This window comes from Engraulis encrasicolus, chromosome 8 (assembly GCF_034702125.1).
Source record: "Engraulis encrasicolus isolate BLACKSEA-1 chromosome 8, IST_EnEncr_1.0, whole genome shotgun sequence".
Classification (NCBI taxonomy): Eukaryota; Metazoa; Chordata; class Actinopteri; order Clupeiformes; family Engraulidae; genus Engraulis; species Engraulis encrasicolus.
Window position 1 is genome coordinate 52,344,461 of NC_085864.1, and position 21,768 is coordinate 52,366,228.

At 45.1% G+C, this 21,768-nt stretch overlaps 1 long non-coding RNA gene across 1 annotated transcript; it reads left to right on the top strand.

The window, feature by feature from the left end:
- The first annotated feature begins 8,950 nt into the window (after positions 1-8,950).
- LOC134453768 (uncharacterized) lies at positions 8,951-10,980 on the top strand. The gene is made up of 4 exons (XR_010035744.1): positions 8,951-9,614; positions 9,763-9,942; positions 10,432-10,521; positions 10,850-10,980. It is a non-coding gene; the product is annotated as an uncharacterized LOC134453768 (long non-coding RNA).
- Positions 10,981-21,768: the final 10,788 nt, after the last annotated feature.

Sequence of the window (21,768 nt, forward strand, 5' to 3'; positions counted from 1 at the left end):
CACACATGCACATAGTATTTGCACAAAGACATACAAGCAGATGAACACGCACACACACCGTCAGGGTATGCCCCCATGCAGACACACACACTCACATCCAATGTATTTGCATGAAGACACACACCCACACCCAGCCACAACCACACACACGTACACACCCACACCCACGCCCACAACCACACACACACGCACACACATACACACACGCGCGTGTGCGTACGTACACACACACACACACACACACACACACACACACACACACACACACACACACACACACACACACGCACACACAGTTGGACTGATGTGACACACAAACACCCGCACACACACACACACACGAGCACACAGAACATACATTCACACACATACACAAACACACACACAAACACACACACACACACACATGCACAGTTGGACTGATGTGACACACAAAGACCCGTCATCATCATCATTATTTATGTGGCAGGAGGAGTGTAAGCTTGCCGTGCATTCTTCACACACCGAAGCACACGGTCCTCAGGCACACGTGTGTCGCTGTGTGTGTGTGTGTGTGTGTGTGTGTGTGTGTGTGTGTGTGTGTGTGTGTGTGTGTGTGTGTGTGTGTGTGTGTGTGTGTGTGTGTGTGTGTGTGTGTGTGTTTGTAGTGTTAATGAGAGGGCACTGGGCACATTTTCAACCCTCGTAAATACAAACGTCAACTCTGTATTTTTCTTTCTTTCTTTTTTTTTGAATACAGCAAAAACTTGTCAGACTTGTATCCCAAAGGTTGCCTGTTCGACTCCCGACGCACCAGGATGGTGGGGGGAGTAATTAACCAGTGCTCTCCCCCATCCTCCTCCATGACTGAGGTACCCTGAGCATGGTACCGTCCCGTCGCACTGCTCCCTTGGGCCGCCATTGGGGGCTGCCCCCGTGCATGGGTGAGTTATAAATGCAATTTTGTTGTGTACAGTGTCACTTGTTGTGTTGTGTACACTTGTTTGCTGTAGCATACTGTGTCACAATGACAAGGGGCTTGGAGTTTCCCAATTGGGCTTTCTTTAACTTCATATATTGGAACATATCAGCCATTTAAAGAGTATAGTATGAAACTTTTTGAGAAATGTTACGCTCCATATACTTTGACTTTAACATGTAGTAATTGGTCCTCCACCTGTAGGCTGTGCTTGTATCTGTACTTGACCTTGTGGTCATACATTGATCCTGACTGAAATAAGACCTCACTACTCGCACGTACCGGCTTTCACATGGTATTACAGGACAGGAGTCCCTATCCTGTCTGCTTGTGAGGGCTACTACAGGGCAGGGCCCCTTGCACGGACGAGGCATAAATGCAATTTCATTGTGTGCAGTGAGCACTGTGTGCTTTGGAGCGCTGTGTCACAATGACAATGAGAGTTGGAGTTTGCCAGGTGGGCTGTCACTACAGGGCTGGTGGCCCTAACCTGTCTGGCTCTATGGGCCACTACGGGGCTATGTCTTCGTTCAAAGTCATATACAGATGTTTTGACATCCTGTTCAAATCATACTACGATTGAAAGATAGTTTGCTTTTCAATATTGATAATGAAAGGAGTGCTACCTGGTGCCCGTGGAGGAATACCTGGTGCCCGTGGAGGAATACCTGGTGCCCGTGGAGGAATACCTGGTGCCCGTGGAGGAATACCTGGTGCCCGTGGAGGAATACCTGGTGCCTGGTGCCCGTGGAGGAATACCTGGTGCCCGTGGAGGGCTACCTGGTGCTCGTGGAGGAATACCTGGTGCCCGTGGAGGAATACCTGGTGCCCGTGGAGGAATACCTGGTGCCCGTGGAGGAATACCTGGTGCCCGTGGAGGAATACCTGGTGCCCGTGGGAACCACGTTGGTGACGCCTGCTTGTAGGGTATGACAGCTGAGACACTTACATATACAGGCGAGGCGACATTTTTTTTTATTTGTAGTTTATTTGGCCGGGACAATGCAGTGCACATTGTTACAAACATGACATGGCAGAGCCATGACACAACTTGCAGATGTGAGTACATGGAAGGTTTATAGCTAGATAGCTAATTTGCAACCTCAGTCCCTGATCAGGCTACCTACTCTAATAAAACATATAAATCATCCAAAAGTACAATTGTACAATACAGTATACAAGACAGTAATAAGCTATTGAACACATGTTTGTATTGCAGTAAAAGTCAAGATGTCTGCATTGCATGTCAAACATGTCCGTACTAAACGCCAAAACTGTTGACTTTGGGTGACAAAACGTCTGTGTTAAATGCCTTACTTGTTTGTATGTGAAAGTTATAGGCCCCCAGGGGCATGGTAAAATAAATGCCACTGGGGTCTGTATAGTTTCAGCCCTGCCCATGTGAGCTTTATTGTATGTGGTTTATTAGGCTATGTGCCATTGCATGTTTGCTATGTCTGCTATTAACTGGCTATATTACAGTTGTAAAATCCCAGACTGTTCTCACAGAATGGTTTGTTGTCTTGTGCTTATGCATTTCGCATGGCAGGTACATATGGAACAGGTTGATCTGAGTGTGTTTAATTCCCTGTCCTGGAACTCTTCACAGTAGATGTTGCTGTGTTAAGTTAAGCTGTCAGTCAGCAGTAACATTTTTAGGGGCCTTTATGCCTTTATTTGACAGGATAGTCTGAGATGGTGACAGGAAGTGAGTGGGACAGAGAGACGGGGTGGGATCGGGAAATGACCGCGGCCAGACTCGAACCGGGGTCCCCGTGGGCATGCAAGCCCAAATGTGGGGGGCTTAGCAGTCAGCAGTAATTTTGTGGGATAGTTAAGGACAGCTGACAAACATTCACGTTATCCCATGACCTGGTCCACACTCCAACTCTGGCGGTAGTGACATTTTACTTTATCATGCTTCCAATACTGACCGTAGAAGAAGAATTGTACTCCCCTCACGAAAGTTCCGCACTACGCTCCGATGACGTCAGTACACCCTCCTATCTTAAGTCCCCTTGCTTGGCACTCAATAAATCAGTAAACTATCCACATCTGAAAATGCTCCGGTGACGTTCTTCTTCAGTCACTAGTCCTTATCCGTGACGCACCAGATTATAAATTGCTTGACCGCGGAGGATATCTTTCTCTTCTACATGATCGAAAGCCTTTCCTACATTATATTTGTTTTACCCATGACACTGTGCGTATTGTGTCTGCCCTGTCTGCAGGGCCTGACTGGTCATCTGGCATACAGGGCACTTTCCCAGGTTGGTGGGGGGAGTAATCAACCAGTGCTCTCCCCTATCCTCCTCCTCCATGACAGAGGTACCCTGAGCATGGTACCGTCCCGCCCCACTGCTCCCTTGGGGAGCCATCGGGGGCTGTCCCCTTGCACAGGTGAGGCATAAATGCAATTTTGTTGTGGACAGTTTGCAGTGTCCTCTTGTGTGCTGTTGAGTGCTCTGTCACAATGGCAATGGGGGTTGGAGTGTGCCTATTGGGATGTATTACTTCACATATAGGACCATATCAGTCATTCAAAGAGTATGAAACTTTATGAGAAATATTACTGATCAAGGGGCCAACAGAGGAAGCTGGAGCGCCCTCGCATGTAGTTTGATGAAACGGAACCAGATAGCGAGAGTCAGGGTAGATGTTTTTTTGGGTAATATCTACAACCAAAGCCTGGATAAAGTAGAAAGTCACCGGAGCATCTTCAGATGTGGACAGTTTACAGTTTTATTGATCAAGTGCCAAGACTACCATTTCGACTTTGCCACGTCTTCTTCAGAGTCAATATGTTAACGTTAGTCTTGGCACTTGACACTCAATAAATCATGGTCCAGTGACTTTCATCTTTATCTGCACCTACTACACTAGTCCTTTCCCATGACGCACCAGATTATGAAATGCAGGAGCACGGATTATATCTTTCTCTTCTACATGATCAAAAGCCAAGCCGAGTAACTGTAGGCTACATGATTTATTTTTTTTACCCATGAGACTGTGCGTATTGTGTCTGCGATGTCTACAGGGCTGGATTGGTCATCTGGCATACATTTCATTTTCCCGGTGGGCCGATGATCATTAGGGGCCGAAGCTGTTGTTTGTGTTTGTGTTCGTATTTGTTTGTTGACATGGGCCCATTGGTGCAGTGGACTGAGTCCGTCATAATTGTAGTATGGAGGTGGGGAGAGGTAGCCGGGTCACGCCCTCCTGGTGATGCAACAACTTTGGTGTTGCTTCTAGTCAGGCCAAGAGCAATGTAAATATTGTTTCTCATCTCCAGAAAAATTGGGAACTCCACTTTGTCAGAAACCAGTCAACCAGTAGCAGGCAAAGGAAGGCGAGTCAACCATGCTGTTTGGGAAACGTAAATTGTTATGCTCTTGGTCAGACCAAGTCTTGTAGAGATTTGAAAGTCGATGAAAATCAGACTAGGGGAGAGGAGCTATGCCAAAAACAAAATGCCCAGGCAAGTTTGTGGCCCCAGCCCAGCCCTGCCTGTCTGCCCTGCCTGACTCCACTCCACAGAATAAACAACCATAACATACTCCAACTGATATACAAGCCTGTGTACACATATGATAACACTTGTCTTTGATGATAAACAAAACAATAGGTTGTGATATGCAGTATATGTGTGTGCATACTAGCTTTGATATGAACACAAGCACAACCTAAGTGATATACACATGTGTATACTGCATGCATACATTTGTACATGCCTTCACTAGTCCGCTATCATTTATTTGTCGTACACACACATCAAAATGATCAAGGAGGAGAGGAGGATGAAAGGAGGGAATAGAGAGAGTGGGACAGAAAGACAAAAAAAAAGCGAGATAAAAAAAAAACAGAGGCGAAGTGTGTGTAAAGACAGCCTGAAAAAGACATTGGCTACTGTATATTCTGTATTCTATGTGAGAGACAGAGATAGAGGGAGTGAGAGGGAGAGAGAGAGAAAGAAGCAAATACGAACAGGCAGAGACAGACAAAGAAAATCACGGAAGGACATAGACACAAAAGGAGAGAGACAGATAGAGAGAGAGAAAGAGATAGAGAGAGACAGAGAGGGAGAAAGATAGGGAGAGAGAAAGAGATAGAGAGAGACAGAGAGGGAGAAAGATAGGGAGAGAGAGAGACACAGAGAGAGAGAGACAGAGAGAGAGAGAGAGAGAGAGAGAGAGAGAGAGAGAGAGAGAGAGAGAGAGAGAGAGAGAGAGAGAGATGTTTGGAGCGTGCTGTGTCATTGGTAAAGGGAAGAGTGCTGGTAGTTTACAGTTGCCCTGGTGTCTTACCCAAATAAACCATAGACACACACACACACACACACACATACGCGCGCGCGCTCACTCACACAGGCACGTACACGTACACGTACACACCCACACACACACACACACACACGCGCGCACGTACACACACACACACAGACACACACGCTCACACAGGCACGTACACAGACACACACACACACACAAAGAGAGGTACACAGCAGCAGTAACACTGGTGTCTAACTAAAATAAACCAGAAACCTTCAAATAAACATCCACACAGGCCCACAGATAATGTCAAGGGTGCTACCAGCCACACAAACCTAACCACACACACACACACACACACACACAAACAAATACGCACGCACACATGCACGCACACACACACACACACACACACACACACACACACACACACACACACACACACACACACACACACACACACATTCTGCACATTTTTCAAAAGACAACAATAAAAATAATTCACAGATCACGGATATCTTAACAGTAAACAATTTAGAAATGTGTGCACACTGATGGCTGCACAGTTGCTCGTACTGACCATGTCCTATTCTAGACTGGCAGTCATTCAAAGGCACATTTATCTCAGGCTAGTGCATATTGCATTGAGGTGCGACGCCTTTGTAAGTACAGTCCTGGTCCTCAACACTGCGGGAAAGCACATTTGTCACTAGGCTTGCATATTTTTCTGGCTGTGTCGGTGACTTTCTGTTGCCACGGCAAATGCATGTTGTTATACATTGTGTTCTACAGCAACGTTTCTACAGCAACTTTTCTTCTGTTTTATTTTTGCCAAGAACAGTGAAACAAGCCAGGGAAAAGGCCAAATTGTGGTCAAATTGTGCCCTGACCAATATCATGCCTAAACCCTAACCTGTCATATGCCATTGTAGAGCTTGAGTTAACATGCAAAGGCGTGATGCACAATAGACGGTTCAAGTTGGCGTGTTATCTTAACGCTCTGGTATGATGCGGTGTTACATAGCCTATAGTCACTGCAACCTAAAGGCAAAGCTCCACATTTTGTTTTATTTAACTGTTTTCGCAAAGAAAAATCTCTTTTCTGATTGGCTGATGTGGTAATCATTAAAATCTGTATTAAAATGGTATCTAAGGGATGACGCTGTTGGAATTATGCACATGTTCTATGTAAAATTAACCCCTTAAGACACGGCATTATAAATTAGCTGTTACCAGAATGGCAATGACCAAGTCGTAATGTATTACTAAAGGCCCCGTGCACTGTCATAGTAGTGTAGTACTATAGTAGTTAACTTTCAATGTATATTACAGAGTGCCACAGGAGGTACGGCGTGCATTAAGGGGTTATGTAATGACACCGTTGGCATCCCAAATGAAGAAGGCGCATCCAACTGAAACACCAAACCGTGTCAGATAGCATCAATCTTGTTCACTAGATTTTGATGCAGTTGGTACGGTTCTTAGATCTTTACAGACAGTATTAGATTAAAAAACAAAGAGATAACGGTCTTCCAGGTCGACCAGTTCCAAAAAGGTAATGGCTTGGCGGAGGCAACTCCGTCACCAGAGTCCTAAGCCGCCACCTCGCCATTAACTCATTGATGCTGCATGACACAATATTTAGGCTCATGAGATTTAAGACAATTTTATAAAAAATCTTGGTATGATGGAGTTGAATTAGCACATTCTAATGCAAGATGAGGGTCTTAGTGTTTCAATGCAACTCATGGCATGTTTTCATGTGCTTCAGAGGCTGCGATATTATGCTTTTTATAGGCTGAGGGTACCTTTTCTTAAAAAGGGCTTTGGCATTCAGCAGGCTTTTTGCAGCTTTAGGCACTAATGGGTCAACTTCCTGGAACCTCGTCGACCGTTATCCCTTACATATTTTATTTGATGAGTTTTTGAATGAATGAATGAATTTATTCGCATGCAGGTCAAAAAAGTTTTTTTGTGGTCTTTTTCGGCTTTATTTTATAGGACAGTGCGAGAGGTGGACAGGAAGCGAATTGGGAGAGAGACGGGAAGGGTTCGGCAAACGGCCCGGGTCGGGAATCGAACCCGGGTCAGCCGCATGGCGGGCGAGTGCCCTACTGGTTGGCCACGGCAGGCCAAAAAGGTTTTCAAAGTGATCCACTAAATCCTCTACCAGTGAAGAGGGCAGAGGCTGATGGGAAATAAACCACTACCATGATAGCACGCACCTGCTGCTCATCACACACGCGCGCGCACACACACACACACACACACACACACACACACACACACACACACACACACACACACACACACACACACACACACACACACACATACACACAAACAGACATGCACACTCATACACACACACACCCTAAATCCTCTTCCAGGGAACAGGGCATGGAGAGGGCAGAGGAGGAACAGTAGGTGTTGCTGTGATATACACCACTGCCACCATCACACGCCCCAGCTGTGATTCTCTCTCTCTCTCACACACACACACACACACACACACACACACACACACACACACACACACACACACACACACACACACACACACACACACACACACACACACACACCGCTGCTATCTGACTGCCATCATCGCACGCACCTGCCATGATTCAAACACTTCAACCATCACACAAAGCGGGCATTGCAAACACACTCACACGCACAGACAAACGCACACACACACATTGCAAACACACACAAACACACATAGACACACACACACACATGGTGGGCATGATACATAAAGGCGCACAGCTACCATATACACATGAGGCATACACACACACACACACACACACACACACACACACACACACACACACACACACACACACACACACACACACACACACACACACACACACACACACACACACACGGTGTGCATGATACATAAAGGCTCCCAGCTACCGTATACACATGGGGCATATTTATTTATGACTGAACTTTATATAATGGAGGATTTACTGTTGCCCTTGGGCCACACGCTATTACATGAAGTTACATTACATGAAATAAACCCACACACACACACACAAGCGCACATGCACACACACAAGCGCACACACACAAGCGCACACACACAAGCGCACACACACACACAAACACACACACACGCACAGGCCTGCCAACAGGTGGGGACAAAGGGCCCAAGGATATAGAGGGCCCAGAATTGGGTCCTCATTACATTGTATGTATTGGGCCCTTTCAGGTGACCTGTCCTGGGCCCAGAGAAAGCTGTCAGCGGCCCTGCACACACACACACACACACACACACACACACACACACACACACACACACACACACACACACAAACACACACACACGCGCGCACGTGCACGCACAGACACTCACGCACACACACACACACACACACACACACACACACAATACACACACACGCACACACGCGTGCGCACACACACAGACACGCACACACACACAGACACGCACACACACACTATATTTCAGATTTCGCTGGGCAGAAGATGAGAGATTGGTTGTAATAAATGATACAGTAAGGAAGGGGATAAGGTACGTTCTACTCTGTTGTGATGCAACGGCGGGGGGCGGGACATCGCCATGTTGGCGGCGGAAGTAGGGAGTAGAGTGCCTTTTCCCATGCTTCTCTATGTGCGACTGAAAGCAATGTACCTCCGAAGCAATGTACCTCCGAAGCAAGACACCCTCCCTCCGCACCGTAATCTGCAAATAGCTCATCGTACTCCTGTCAACGTCTTCTTGGTGCAAAGATATTGCTTTCTGTAGCTAGCATGCATGGTCGTGTGTGTGTGATTTCACCAGCTGCTATGCGGTTGACTCGGAGGAGAGATAAACATAGCCCGAGAACAATATAAACAATTTGTTTAATGCATTTCGAGCACATAATAGACAACCCAGAATTTCCCCTAGCACCACTCAACTACAGGCCTGTTCAAACAAGAATTCAGGACGAGACGTTGTCTGTTGTTTACATACTGTAGTTCTAGGCAATGCAAGGACCGTCTGTCCTTGCATTGCCCAGCAGCTAAGATATTCAATGCTATCGCACTTTATGGCTTTTGAGTAAAAAAATTCGCCTCATTAGAACCAGATTCTATAAGGACTGATGGGACATAGGATACGATGCTCTGTCTAGTCAGTTTTGCTGTTTCACTCAAAACATTGCGATCAATGCCACGTCGTCTAAATGGAAGCGGCTGGATGTATTGCGTTGTGTCGTTTGATTAGGTGTGTATCCTGCTTGTCTTTCAGAGCACTTCAGGCGTCGGTGTAACGCTCTTCGCTCAGCATCCAAACCGTGCCACCTCCACCAACAGCCAGAAGATCAGCCGTCGATGGGGCACGCGTTATCACTACCAGAGCAACGGTTAGTAATGTATCAAACATATACCTGTACTAATGGTATGACAATGGTATGTTGCATGTGAAGTGAAATGCCTTACCATTAGCCTATATTCCTGGGAACATCGTGTGTGCCTCATTTGACTTATCTGTAGCTTATTATGTTGTTATAGAGGTGCCATTCCAGTGAGATTTCCACAAAGAGAAGTGTCAAGATAAAAACAGATGCAACATGGACCCTTCCAACCTCAACACCAGTCCAACCAAGGTCAAGTAAAAAATCCAGGTTAGAGGAGGAAGAGGACAGCATCACAACACCACCTGACCCCTTGATATCTGGCATTTGGAGAAAGGTAAGTGTCTTGAGCTGATCAATGTCTATAAACAGAATGTTTGGATGCACATAGGCCTAACTTGCTTTATGTGTCGTCTGATCAGTGTTCAGCAAGTTACTGAAAAGCTGCAATACATTACCGATTACACGTTACTGTCATTTAAAAATAATCCCTCACATCATAATATTACTAAATGTATGTAGGCCATTACAGTTATTTTGCATTACTTCAGTTACTTTAGCCAAAATAATTGCCAAAATATGGATCTGGTGATTTACAAAAGTAATGCATTACATTGTGGTTTCCGAACTTTTTTCCATGTGCACCCCCTTGTACATTTCAATGTGGTTTGCGCAACCCCTAAGTGATGGTCCTCTTGTGGTAGGCCACGCACCCCCAGGGGTGCTCACACCCCTGTTTGGGAAACCTGGCCGTAATTAATTACTTTTGTAATGTGTTACCCCCAACACTGCGTTTGATTTGGTGCATATTCTGTTTGTCTTTCAGGGCACATCACAGTCGTCTGTGTGACACCCCCTCGCTGCATGCCAGCACCCAAACCAAACCACCTCCACCACCACCGGTCAGATCATCTCGGTATGCACAGCAGTCTGAGGGGACATTAGTACATATCAATATATCAAAAACATACCTAGACTAGTGCTATGAGACATGTTATGTGCTTGGGAAGTGAGGTGCACTACTGCTGTTCTAAGCCTAAGCATGGCTAAGGGGTGGTACGGTCATTGGCACTCGACGTCACATAGGCTGTCTACCCTTGGCCTACATATTCCTGAGAACTTTGCGTGTGCCTTATTTGGTTGCTGAAAATCAAGTCTGCACACTAAGCTCTCGTTTCACTTCGTGTGATGGTATGATTCTTACATTAATTATTTTGCTATTGGATTTGTGTTTATTGTTACAGCTGAAGATGTGTACAGTACGCTCCTGCCTGCATCCTACCACCACAAGTTCACCCCAGAGGATCTGCTGTCGACAACCATTGTGAAATCGTTGCAATTATGAAACACACTTAATAAATGCTAGTACATCACACACATTTTGTTTCTGAATTGTTTTCCAATATTGGTTAACACACTGTTGTTACAACATCTGTTTAGGTCAGGGGTGGGGAACCATGTCTCAAGGGCTGTTTACGGCCCCTCAGGCCATCTTATCCTCTCCCCAATATAATATTAATGTTGTACAGCTTCACGTGAAATATGACATATTTTGTAAAGGCATCTTAGAAATTACATCAGCAATACAATTAAATTATATTCAAGGGACCAAGAGAAGGTGGGGTCTGTTGTAAAGCTGGCCACCTTCAATATAGGCCAAAAAAGCTGGGGGGAATCCCTTTTTTGTGTTCATAGTACGGCCCTTGGAGGACTTACATGGTCGTTGAAGGACTTTGAAGTGGCCCCTCAAATGAAAAAGGTGCCCTGCCCCTGGTTTAGACGAATGGCCAGACAAATGTTAAGAATTGAAGTAATGCATTTCTTAGAAGTGGGAAAGAACATCCACATAATGATTTGCACGTTTAGAAAGCACACATGTAAGAAGACACTGAAGTCAAGATTTCATTTTAATCTGAATTTCAAGTACTCAAAATACCAGATGGTGTAATTGTCATACTGTATTACCTATGCTTTACTAACTGAAAGGTTCTGGGGTGCCTACCGTTTACTTAAGTAATATGATTTAAGAATGAGAAGGGTTTTTTTTTATTCTGAATCTTCTCGAAAACTGGGGGGAGGCTTGTCATGACGGCTTGACTGCAATCTTCACTCTGGATGACTGCTTGATGATGAGGAGCCTTTCTTCAACGTCCATGGTTTGTGTCTGTCAAATGGAAAGGTTTAATTAATTGGTTTGCACGTTATTTGTAGAGGGATTTATTACAGCAGCTGTGGGTAAATATGCTAAATGTCCGTATAGGGGGTTAACTTGGTGTGGCAGACAAACATTCCTAATAATATTTAACGCCGCAGATGTTAAAATATTCAACGTGAAACTGAACATCCAAGGGCTCTCGCCTGCACAACTTCAATGATGCTACTGAGATAGGGCCTACATTGCAGACTTGGATAATAGTTTTCGGCCAAATAATACGAAGACCCCAAATAGCACATATGCACTTTCCGTGTACAGTTCAGTTTGCAACTGTACAATGTGTCTGTACATTACGACATGCCGTTACAATGTGCTGAAGTTAAGTTAGCTCTAATGCCATTTGGCTGGCTCAGGTTAGCCGCTAAGCTAAATAATATCACCGTATGGTTTCATAAGCCTTTCAAGATTTCGTTGGCCCTAGTACCATTTCATAAATATCATATTGGTATTCTCCACACTTACCGATCACCAGTTGTATTTCAACTTGTGTTGGTGGTTTTGTGACAATCAGGGTTTTCGGTGTTGACTATTTCCACAGCTGTGGACTTTTAATATCTTGAGACGCCATGACATATTTTCATCTGACGATGCTCATTGCTCCAGCATCGGGTGGGAGCGCGGGACATATGACTTCAAGTAGGTGTTTTTGGATTGGCTGGCGCTGTCAGCGATGTCGACCTATCAGCAATGCAGCTAAACGTTGCCAAGGTGATTATTTCACTTCCGTATTTTTGAGGCGGAAGTAAATCAGCCGCGGTTGCATCAAAACCGTTGAATGGAGTTCTATGGAACCACCTTCTCCCCTTATGTAGACCTCCTTGGTTGTAATAAATCAGGGATGACGTGATGTGATAAGAGCTTATGAAGGCTACTGTCCTGCACACACACACACACACACACACACACACACACACACACACACACATGTACGCATGCACACAAACACACACACACAAATGTACGCATGCACAAACACACACACACACACACACGTACGCATACGCATACACACACACACACACACACACACACACACAGACCCGTCACATCCATCTAGCATCGGCCAGGTTGCCAGTGTCATTACATATTGCAGTATAGCCGGTGTCATTGCATAGCCTGGCAAGCCAGCCTAAATGTGAGGTTAAATGTGAATATTTAGTCTGGCCCCGATCAACGAGACATCATAAGATTGTTGGGATCAACCCGTTTTTTTTTTCAAACTGTGTCTGTGCCTATTAGGCAACGCTTAGTCATCACTCCCTCAAAACAAAGATTCAAAACAAAGCAAAACAAATCTGCTGCGTTGTGATTGGCCAGCCAGTTTCAGGGCCTGGGGTATTGTCCGAGGCTAGACCCACTCGCAGGCGAAAACTATTTTTGCCGTTGGCGGGTGGTGCTACTTTACTTGGATAGTCATTGCACACACACATGACATTGCTATTATATTGAGTGCGTTACAATATGTGACCTTGCCTCCTCCACTTGTGCTTGTCTCCTCGTACCAGGAAGTAATATGTCATGATGTCATCACTGACAACAGCATTATATTTCAATATCTTGCAAAAGCTCAATTCTAAAGTCTTTTTCTCATTTGCAATTGGGATGGTAAATGAAAAACAGTCCCTCAAAAGTTGTTGTGGCTAGGCTGACAGCTGGGAAACTTTATCGTTTTCTCCACGGAGGAGGAGACAAGCACAAGTGGAGGAGGCAAGGTCGCATATTGTAACGCACACATGATGAGGAAGGCAGACAGTGTCATTGCATATTGTGCTACACTGTAAAACACTGCAAACAAAACAATTAAACGTAAAAAGTAAGTTGCCCTGCAGCCTTAAGTTTGTAAGTTAACTTAACTTGAAAAAGCCTTGAATTGAGTTGAGTCTCGGCTTGAGTTAACTTACAAACTAAAGACTGCAGGGAAACTCACTTTTTTAACTTTTAACTGGCTACAATGTTTTACAGTGTAGGCACTTTGAGGCACTTTATTCGGTAACACTTTACTTAAAGCCAACATTATAAGCGCATTTATAACAAATTATAACGCACATTATAATTACTTACAACGTATTATGACTACACTCATAATGCTTCATGATGCTTTATATTAACAGTTATGAATAACTATGAATCTAGCTTATAATGCTTTTTAAATCCAAGGGTGTCATGAGTGCTCATGACTGGCTATAAACTACAGGCTGCCTGATGGGGCTTATAGTACATTATGAGTACCTATACCCCTCTATGCACAGACCTGAATGACAAACTGTCATAAGGGCTCATAAGATGCTTTAATGTTCCATGTGAGATCATAAGTCATCAATGTGTGCTCTAAGTAAAGTGAAGTTCATATGGATGCATCTATAATGCACTGTACAATGCACATCTATAATGCATCATAATGTACTGTAAGCCCCATCAGGCAGCCTGTAGTTTATATCCAGTCATGAGCACTCATAATACCCTTGGATTTATAAAGTATTATAAGCTAGATTCATGGTTATTCATTACTGTTAACATAAAGCATCATGAAACATCATCGGTGTAGTCGTAATGCATTGTAAGTAATTATAATGTGCATTATAATTTGTTATAAATGCGCTCATAATGCTCTATAGACATGGGCTTCATAGAAAGTGTTACCGTTTTTTCTTTTACAGATGTAATGGGGAGGAAATGGAAAGCATAAAACACACACACGCTCGCACGCACACACGCACGCACGCACGCACACACACACACAAGCACCCTGCAAATCTCCCCATAACTTTCCGTATGACAGTTCCTGCCAAACAGACACACACACAGACACACACAGACACACACAGACACACACAGACACACACACACACACAGACACACACACACACACACACTCACACACTCACACACACACACATTTTACAGTCTTCACACACTGCAAATCTCCCTGTAACCTTTGGCTGTCAGCAGTACTGTGCTGGCGTGTGATGTACAGTAAATATATTAATCTGATTTACCGCTTACGATCCCTCGCAAACAATCCTCACATAGAAATGAGAGCTTGCGGTAGTTCTGCCAGGAAGACGAAAGTCACGTGCGCATTTTGCAGAGCCAATCAGCGGTCACCATTTCCTTTATAGTGACGTGTCTAACTCTTCCCTCTCGCTTGCTCAGGTATGGCCGGTTCAAAATCTGTGCGCGCCAAAAACTTTATGGGTACAATTGCAGCCTATATCGCCTCTATTGATGTTTTTTCAGGAATATTATTTTGCTGTCGCCTCTCCTGCCACTCATGCTTAGCAATACACACTTTGCAACCGAAGGTCCCGTGCCATTTCACCAGTCCCCGAGGCTATTTTGATTGTAAAACCGTTTAGGGATATCGCCGCTGCGTCCGGGAAACTGACTTCGGACGCGTCTTGGTTACATCGTATTACTTTTCTGGAATCTTGCTGCGTTCTCCTCTGCCCCTGTCTTTCATGCGCGTTAGTTTTAGTTTCATAGTTTTTCGACTACTGGAATCCCGCGGAGACATCTGAGGTGAGAACAATGTAAGGAGGCTCACCTGATGTGGCACCTGCAGCCGCCGACAATCGACACTCCCTTCCCGGGAATCGCCCTTGCTCTTGGTTGCGTAGGTGCCGCGAGTCCGTGAGGTTTGCCTCTCACGTCCTCAGGGAAATCCCTTGAAGTATCGACTGCTTTATGCCTACTTGCAATACATTCTCATTTATCGTCATGCATTTTACTTTCATGCCTAGTCTCGCTGCCACTGTTGCTCATTTCACTGGCTGCTTAACTCGTGGAGTGGTCCCTGTAATAGCCTATTGGAGTCAGTACTCGTGTTCTCCTTCTTGACCTAACGTCTTAAGTTAGTGGTTTATGTTGTGGTTGTTGATTGACTGGTGTGCCTCGCACGTGTTGCGGTGTTAAAGTGTCTGCTCCCGCCCTCAGTCATGCGCTTTATCACAAGAGATTTGGAAGCCCTTTTATCCTGTCTAGTTGTGCGTTGTTTCGGTTTCGCTGTCGGTACGTGCGGGACATTTGGACTAGCGCTGGTGGAGTAGCGTTCATGATAATACAATCCATGTAATGGCAAAGCGCAACCTTGCATGGCTTTTAAACCCCGCCTGTTCTATTCTATTAGCGATGGGCTTTCTCCTGTGACATTCGCCTACTACAGTGTTTCTCAACCCCTTTCGTGTCATGCACCTCCTAAGCATTTTCATTGTGCCATGAGTTCCCCTAACTCTTATTTTACATCACATTTTCTATTCTAGTGTGACTATGCTCCATGCATTTGTTAAATTATATTTTCCCAAGTACCCCTGCAGTGTGCTCGTGTACCCCTAGTGGTATATGTAACCCTGGTTGGGAAACACTGGCCTACTACACTAATGACGCTAGCTGGCCTTATTTTATCGTATGCTTTATCCATTGTGTATCATGGATGGTTTAGGAACAGATTTCGTCTAGTTATTACTGTTGACTTTTCTTTACTTTATTAGTGTAGCTACACAGTGTGTCATAATGCTCATGCTCTAGGTTTTACTGCTGTCATTAAATATTGTCTGTTTCACTTCCCTCATCCCTCCATTTAGGTATTTCTGTTAGTACCTTGGTCAGGCGCACTTGTTGTCCAGGTTGCCCCAGGAATGCGGGTAATCTGTCTTCCAAAATAATGGTTTTAAAATGTTCATAGTCGGGGATGCAGCCATGCGCCATCATTTCCCAAGCAAGAACTTATGTTTCTCTGAGTGGCATGTCTGTTGAGATTCGGGATGCATCATAAAACTGCCTTAACAGTTATCTGCACAGCAGTCAGCCTGAACTAGGCCTTCTGCTCTTTTACAATCATGTAGAATGACTTTGACTGCACGGTTAACAATGCCTTAATCTCTCGCCATGTTTGTTCTTTTGTCTCCTAGGATGTTTCTAGATTTGCTACTGATGTGTGGATGCCGCATGCCGCATAGGCCAACTCGGACCGCACAGTGGTTGACGCCACCACCTGGAGACCGTATGGGGAGTCTGTGACTCGTGAAACATTGCGCATAGCTTCTCGTGGCTCACCTTGAGTGCAGCACATCTGTCTCAGTTAAAATTGCTGAAAGTGGACCAGGGATGTTTTTTTGGGGGGGGTAATTTGTAGGCTACTTAGCTTTAAACGGCCCACGGCCCTATATGCCCTATATGCTGCATGCCAGTCCTGTCAGTGGACCACTATGCTCGCCTAGCCGTGGCAAAGGAAAAGGATAAATGCTTGCCTAGCAGTAACAAACATCGACTCCGCTGCTGACCATAAACTCTGTTTTTCTGTTTCCAGGAGCTCAGATGGTCGTGCTCCTTCACAGGTTGGGTCCCATTGCCATGCGCACACCCAGAGATTCTATGCTGCATGCATTTCCTTCTGTCACGTCTTCAGTCATTACAAGTTAGACGGCCTGGCAACTTCAACATGTCCTCTCAATAGGACGTTCAAGTTGGTTTTATTGTCAATTTCTTTACATGCACTGGTCATACAAAGAATTTGAAATTAAGTTTCTTGCTTTCCTATGCAGATTTAGTCTAATCTAGGTAAGGACATAGACAGTGTAGACATAGACAGTACTCATACATGGACATAAGACAGTATGGACATAGGCAGCGCTCATACAGACATTTAAAGTGCAAGACTGAACAACAAAAGACTTGTAGAGAACATACATTATGAGGAGGTATTTGTCGTGCATTTTCTAAAAATCCTTTATAGCGTTCTGACATACTAATTGTAGCATTTTGAAGAAAAATAAATATTAAAATAGGTCTATCAAGTACACCAGCAGCTGTGCGTGTGTGCGCGTGTGTATGTGTGTTTAGTGCAGGTAGAAAGTGTGTGTGTGTGTGTGTGTGAGTTGTGTGTAAGTTTTGCTGTGTTCTGGCTTTACGTGTACCTCCGAGACTCTGCTTAACCTAATTTGTTTTCGCTCATCCCTATTCACCTCATAGGGTCCATTCTAGCGAGCGTCCTGCTTTGCGACCTAGGCCTATCCATTGCTCCCTCGGCTTTCTCTTCAAAGCGGTTTTCCTTAAGTATCTTGCGGTTTCCTGCACTTTTCCCCGCGATCCCACACTTCTCAGTTATCCCTGCCCATCGTCAGGCGTAGCAGCTATAAGCTATATAGCTTGCATTGTATGTTTTGTAAAGGCTCTTAGCTCCGCGTTCTCTTGTAGTCTCACAGTGTAGCATGGTTATTTCATTGGCATTGATGCACCGGTAGACCAGCTGGGAGAGGAGCTAGGAAGTAGAGGGCTCAATTCTTGTTGACTGATTTGCATTTGACCTGAAATATTTCTTTCAACACTTAACCCTTGCACTGGTAGCCTACTGCATGGGGGAAAGTCTGTTTTTTCTTTGCACTTGATCTTAACTCAGCATATAGGCCTAAGTAAAGGACGACATCAAAAGACAAGTGTTTGCGCGCCAGCTCCGTGACTCCCTCACAGGCTCACATGCATTGCTTATAACGGACCATAGCCTACGGTTCACTTGGGAAGCTCAAGTTTGGGTAGGCCTATCTAATGCTCAATAAGGTCATCTCTCTTGCACATACATATCAGAGCTGGTTCTTGTACTAGTAGGCAATTAGGCCATCACTCCCCGCCCTTTGCACCCTTCTACATGTGTCGCACCACTGTCGCCCTTTTGTCTGTCAGGCCTTCTCTCGCTCTCATACTGCTCTCCCTAAAGGTGTCCATGCCTTGTTGGTTGCCCCCGGGAGGGCTTCTGCGCCATTCTGCTGCTCCAAGAGCATACTGTATATGCCGCTTGCCTAGCCGTGGCTATTAAAGGAACATTTAATAAATAAAATGAAGCTTGCCTAGCCGTGGCAAAGTAGCCTATGTAGAAATAACTAGGGCTCTTAACACCTGCCAACCAGCCAAATGCCGGTGAATGTTCAGTTTGGCTGATCTGAAAGGAAAACCTTCAAGCCACTTTTTCCTATTGGTGAGTATGTCTTCGGGTAGCAACATTATCTTTTACTAGCCACCTTGGCTGGTTATATGAAGTGACATTAGAGCCCTGTAAATGCTGCTCGCCTAGCCGTGGCTAAGAAAGGGAAATGCTGCTTGCCTAGCCGTGGCAAAGACAATAGGGAAAAGAAATAATGCAGCTCGCCTAATTGAAAACGTCATTTTCCTGTGCAACTTTCCATGTGAGGGTCCTTCTGCGTGTCTGCATGACCTTTTGTCAGTCTGCTACAACTACTGGTGGTGGTGTTGGTGTATTACATGTCTACAGTGTGGCCACTAGGGGTGGCTGTTCCCGCATACCTTCATAATGTCATGTCTATCTCAGTTATTCTCCCTTCCCATTATCTGCTCTAGGTAGGTTCCAGTCGTCGCCTACGGTGGGTCATTTGTCTCTTCTTCTCCTTGCTCTCTTTTTTTGGGGGTAAGTTGCGTTCTTATCTCAGGATTTTAATCTTTATCGGCAGGATTAAAACCTGGCCCTCTTAGTTTTGGGGGTTAAAGATCCAGTTCCTGCTGCACGGCTACAGCAGGCTCTCCGGGATCTGCTGGCGCAAGACCCGGGCTGATGATTGGACCTACGCCAAAGACTATCTACCCTCTGTCAATTCTATATCAACAATGTTAACATTAAATCATTTAAAATGTATTCTTCTCTCTGGAGTCTTTCTAGCTGAAATGAGAGCTTGCGGTAGTTCTGCCAGGAAGACGAAAGTCACGTGCGCATTTCGCAGAGCCAATCAGCGTTCACCATTTCCTTTATAGTGACGTGTCTAACTCTCCCCTCTCGCTTGCTCAGGTATGGCCGGTTCAAAATCTCCTCCGACATCCCCACCACCACCAGGTCGGTCCAGTCTTCCTGTCCGGGGGGTTAAAGATCCAGTTCCTGCTGCACGGCTACAGCAGGCTCTCCGGGATCTGCTGGCGCAAGACCCGGGCTGATGATTGGACCTACGCCAAAGACTATCTACCCTCTGTCAATTCTATGTCAACAATGTTAACATTAAATCATTTAAACTAATTCATCTCTCTGGAGTCTTTCTGGCTGAACTTAGCTACTGTTTAGCTTTACGACCCAACTGTGTGTGTCCCTTTGTGTGTGTGTGTGTGTGTGTGTGTGTGTGTGTGTGTGTGTGTGCATCTCTGCGTGTGCATGTGTGTGTGTGTGTGTGTGTGTGTGTGCATGTGTGTGTGTGTGTGTGTGTGTGTGTGTGTGTTTGGTAAGGATAATGGGGGAGTGTAAATTACCATTGTGACTTGCTTGAAATTACAGCGAATCGCATGGGGCCAATACACTCTTTTGTCCCCCTAAAATTCAGCATAACACCATCAATCTGTTTTCTGACAGGCCAGTTGAGACAAGTATGCATTCATTCCCCCTAAAACATTATTTCCCAACCAGGGGTACGCGTACCTCTAGGGATGGCAATGACTATGTTGCACTTTACTATGTTGACCCTGTTTCATGTCAATGCAGCACTGGACTGGGACTGAAAAGTGGCCCGGGCAATTTTGGCATAGATCAGCCCGAACACGCACGCACAGGCCACTTTCATACTATATGAATGGCTTTCATAATATATGAGTGGCTGAATCCACTGTCTATATATTAACGACGGACCAATGGGCCTCCTCCCTCTAATTTGTGGGGCAATCGACAGGAAAAACAACCACAACAACAACAGTGTCGGCTCTTGAGGACTGTCGGCCCACTGGGAAAATGCCCTGTATGCCAGATCACCCCTGTGTCATAGTATTGTAGTACTGTGGTAGTTAACTTTTCAAAGACTATTACATCGTGCAAATAGAGCGAATCTCCCCTGACATACAACATAAATCTGTTTTCTGATAGGCCAGCTGAGTCAAGTATGCACTCATTCCCCCAAAAATACGGCATAAATCACACAGGATGCTGCGTGCAGTGCTTGACATCAGTGATAGTGCACATGTAACCAACGAAATCCTGTACGAGGGAATACCAAGGGTGAGCGAGAAGATTGCTGTATGTGGACATACTTAAGAAGGACGCAGGAACCCAGAGTACCAGTGAATTGAATTAGGAGAATCTGAATGATTGGAAGCAACAATGGAAGGCTCGTCTGAGGACGACCTAGAGAGATAAATCTGTTTTGTGATAGGCCAGCCAAGTATGCGTTCATTCTGCCAAACAGTTCAAGCAGGCTAAGTATCTACTTCCCTAAATTCTGGTTTCCATGAGCGATGAGCGGCATTCTATAACAGAGTCCCATACAATGGTAACTATGGCAACTGTATGAGCCATTTGAAGCTTTTCTTCAGGGCAAAAGCTCTTCATGAACAAACATGGGCAACACTTTAGAATGACTACCTATTCACAGCTTTATGAACACTTCATAAACATTTACAACGTTACATAACATTTAACAGAGCATTTACAAATGCTTGTAAATGAGTAATAATCAAACTGTGACTACAGAGTGGAGTAGGAATCAATTTCTACTGTGTGAGTTTTATGTGGTTTCATGCTCTCTGGTCTTTGGAGGAGAAACTTCCTGGGCCGATGCGATATTTACCCTTATTCCTTTTGATACACAATTCAGGCGCCCCCTATTTGAATACCAGCAGACCCTATATGGGGTCCCGACCCCAAGGTTGAAGACCACGTGACTAGGAGGTATGTATGCAAGCATGTTGCTGGGGATGCATGTTGCCAGATTGGGCGGGTGTCCGCCCAATTGGGCTACTTGGGATGAGCGTCTGTGGGTAAAAACGGGAAAAAATGGCCATTTGGCGTTTTTAGCAGCCGTTTTGGGCCCATAGAAGTCAATGTAATTTGTTGAATTTGGGCAGAATCTAGCGCATTTTGGCGGTTTTTGAGAACCTTTTGGGCGGGATTTGATCAGACACATCTGGCAACACTGCAAGGGAGTACGTGGAGAACATGCGCCAACTAGAAATGCACTCAGAGAGTTCAGACCT